The sequence below is a fragment of the Oreochromis niloticus genome, unplaced genomic scaffold (genome assembly GCF_001858045.2).
Source record: "Oreochromis niloticus isolate F11D_XX unplaced genomic scaffold, O_niloticus_UMD_NMBU tig00001937_pilon, whole genome shotgun sequence".
Lineage (NCBI taxonomy): Eukaryota > Metazoa > Chordata > Actinopteri > Cichliformes > Cichlidae > Oreochromis > Oreochromis niloticus.
The window spans coordinates 23,048-26,937 of NW_020327517.1; the positions used below are offsets into that span (position 1 = coordinate 23,048).

General features: G+C 37.5%; 1 long non-coding RNA gene across 1 annotated transcript; it reads right to left on the reverse strand.

Annotated features, from left to right (window-relative positions):
* Nucleotides 1-804: 804 nt before the first annotated feature.
* On the reverse strand, nucleotides 805-1,861 carry LOC109201061 (uncharacterized). Its single transcript, XR_002061068.2, has 2 exons — nucleotides 1,712-1,861; nucleotides 805-1,545 (listed from the first exon to the last, which is right to left on the reverse strand). It is a non-coding gene; the product is annotated as an uncharacterized LOC109201061 (long non-coding RNA).
* Between the last annotated feature and the right edge of the window lie 2,029 nt (nucleotides 1,862-3,890).

A 3,890-nucleotide genomic window follows, 5' to 3' on the forward strand; every position in this document is an offset into this window, starting at 1 on the left:
CATAGTGGACAGAAATTATTTTTTGGAGTGGCACAAATAATTTGTGTGGCATCAGATTTGATGCAGAACAGCTGATTGTTCTGTAAATAGTTTGAAATGTTTATTTAAAAACGCCTTGGCTGCATTAAAAAAGAAAAAAATAGCTGCAAAAAACTTTGTTGTTTGCCAAACTGAGTTACTTCTTTGAAGTAGTAACTATACAATTAATTGCCCAGCATTGGTCATTATATACTGTATTTTGCAGAAAGAGAGTTATAGGACTCTCCCAGACCACAGACTCAGACTCATAATACAAGTCAGAGCTTTATGAAGAAAAAAAAAAGAAAAAGTTGTGTTTTCAAAATTGGAGTTAAAGTTATTTTTACTTCCAATAGTGTTAACATACTACACAGGTCATGAACAAGATTTTTTAAATTTTCATTGTAAGTGGGCTAAAGCAGTTAATTAAAAGTAGTCTAACATAAATGTAAATGTTGTAATTTGATTATTGTAATAAACCATGTAACTTGGATGGATTAGATGCTGGCGTGACCACAGTGCACACGTCTGATGTCGCTCACAGTGGTCCAAGGGATCGCTCAGGGAGTTTGTGTGTTCGCTCAGACACATGAAAAATTAGAGGGAACATTGGTCTTCATATTTAATTTTCCCCTCAATTCATCCTCTGTACATTTCCTGGTACTGTGTCTGGCTTTGTACATAATTTTTGCAGTTTTATATTTTATAAAATCCATAAACTTCAGAATTGTTAATTTCATGAACAATTCAAGAAAAGTTAGGAAGCAAAGAAAGACAGTCATCGTCTCCATTGTAAGTGGGCGGGGGAGGATGCTACAGTTTGTACAAGAAGCATCAGCTCTGATTTATTTTAACTTTAGGGCTTGACGAAGAAGCGCAAGAGAAAATCTTCACATGATACAGTTACATACAAATTACATACACATGTATAATGTTTAAAAATATAATCAAACATTAATGAATTATTGGGCAATATCAGAAAAGCAAAAGACATTCTCTGTTTACCACAACATGTACCAAATTAATTTAATAAAGTTACATATGAATAACTTAATGGGGATATAAGTCAAACTTACTTCTACAGTCAGACTGAGTTGCAGTTCTCTTAGTGTGCACTGATATGACTCATACGCATTTGTTGTTTCCTACATGACCAAATTTGACTGATAACATGCAATAGAGATGAAACTGACTGACCCGCCTTCCTTCTGGCTGCTTTTGCTTTTTCTGATTTCCTAAGTTGTTCTAAGAAACTTGTCAGAATTTTTTTAAATTTACAAAAACAGGATGCGTCCATTTAAACTCTGATATGCTTATAATGAGTTACATAGTGACTGTAGTTTTACATTTGCAAATAAATGTTTCATAGAAGTACCTTCAGCAACAGTTAATTCAGCAGTGACTTTGTTCTTACTTTCATCAGTGAATTTGTGACATAAACCAGGGACAGCAGAAAGATGAGGATTAAAACGTTGGTGTTTCTGACACCAGCCAGTCCTCTGCTCCTGAACGCTGCTGCTGCCATCACTGTGGAAATAAAAACAGCCTTTGAGCTTAAGAGAAAATGAAAGAAAATAAAAGAAATGAATAAACAAAGAATCAAATCTATGTTTCCTCTTGTTATGTTAATAATATATTTTTAAAAAACATCTTAGGTATAAACCATCCTATGGTGCAGTTTTGCTGATCTTACCTGCCTGCTGAAGGGACAAACAGCTTTTTCACAGACTGAAAACACAAGGGAATCACATGCTACAAATACTTAATGTTCTCCTGATGTGACTTCCCACTGATCTGTGAGCTGCTCTTTCACTTTTATCTCACAGTAGTGATATGATCTATGTGGCGGGGGTGTGGTCTCCGGCCTGCCGCAGCAGAGGGGTGTTACAGTGAGCTCTCAGGGCGGTGCCGAGGTGTGGCTGAGAGGGCGGGTGTGACTGCTCAAGGTGATCATCTTCTTCTCTCTATTTTTAAATAGTGATGACGGGGACGGAGACTGGGAGGAAGAAGCAGCTGTTCCTGTGTGACTGATGCTGGAACATCAGAACGAAAATAAAACTAACCTATAGTGAATGAAATCCAGTGTGCGTGTCGGGTCCTTACCACAATCTACTTTACAGGAACAGAGGCCCACTTTAAACTGTCCAAGATCATCCCACATATTTAAGTTTTATCAAGAGCCATCGCAGCAGGTGGCAGAAAAAGCAGGTGAATGCCTTTAAGGACTGCAACATTAACGACGTTTAAAGACAAAGAACTCTTTTTTTAGGACACTGGAATAGAATATAGAAATGAAGCAGAAGCCAATCCAATGTTAGAGCCAGCAGCAAGTTTGTTAAACATGACACCAGTCCATAGTGCAGTTTTGTAATAATTCAAATTTTAGATTTTTCATTTAATAATCAATTCATCTTTCTCAGATAATCAGTAGCATATCTTAACATAAAAATGGACATTACAGAGGACTGAGCAATATACGCATATAACTAATGTACTAATGGTAGCTAACTATGGAGATACAAGTGTTTATAATTTGATGCAAACACTGAAAACTAAAAGTATAAGAGGCCCTGGTCAGACCCTCTGAGACCTTAATTTACAGTCTTTTTTTTTTTTTGCATCAATTTTTTTTCTGTTTCTTAAACATGTGATCATTAAATAATGATTGTATGTTTGTGACGTACTCTACAATCCTTAAAATGCAAAGTTTTTTTAATTTAATGTATATACTGTAACTCTACAGTTTCGAGAACCTAACTGTTTGTAATAGTTTACAATTTACTTTGCTATTAGTACAAAAATGTAGAACATTGTGTTCCAACAGTGTCTCATTTGTTTATTAATACTTATCATCATTCATGTTTGCACATAGCCAATTCAGTAATGAGCCACAGCTGTCCTCTTTCTTTGTGAGTTTCACAATTTGTAAAACTGGGCAATTATAATAATTTGAATGTCTTTTGCTAATGCTACTTAACAAACAACACAGACATGTGCTTTAAGTTTACATAAAAATCACAGATTCAGACAAGAATAACCCTCTGCTTTTAGTCCAGCAGCACTGAAGGGAACTTAACTAGATAGCTCATTATCCTCATCACCTGGCATTGAGGTAAAACCAGAAAAAATAACCTGGCCCTTTTATTTAAAAAAATAATATCCAGCAGTTCAGGAGGCCGACCGCATGGCCAGCAATGCTCCACTGGGGAACGACGGAGGTGATGGGACACCTTGGGCGGCTTGGCAGGTGCCTGCTTAGCGCAGACTTCTGGCTCAGGTGGAGCAGGACTAGCAGTCTGCTCTGGATGCTGGTACTGGCGCTCATGTTGACGGCTGGCCATTCTCTCCCTCGCAGCAGGTATGGGTGCTGGCACTGACCAAATGCGAGGACTCGCAGGCTGGCTTGGAATATGAACAGTTTTATATTAGGGGCTAAGAGACCTGAACACAAATGGCTAAATTAAACAGGCGCACACACGAGGAGTTGACAGCAACGTGACCAGGAGCAGAGATAGAAAGGATAATGAGTGTAGAAAGGCCCCAAAGTTTATAGGACAAGTCTATTCTGTTCTTATACAGGTGTTTATAAGTTTCAGAACAAACCTCAAGCTTCTTTTTCTACACTCTGAGACAGTTTGGCTTTAATTGGTGTTGTGGCCGACACACCGGGGTGACCGCAGTGCTGAAGACTGAATCACATCAACAACCGTGTAATTAAAAATATTTCTCAGTCACCTTACAATCATGGGATCTCAGGCAATGGGCACTACCATTATATAAGTACCACTTCTATTCTCCAGAAAATATTCATGACATTCATGAAGGTAAAAAAAGATCCATTCATCTATTTGGATTTATCTTTTTAAGTTAAA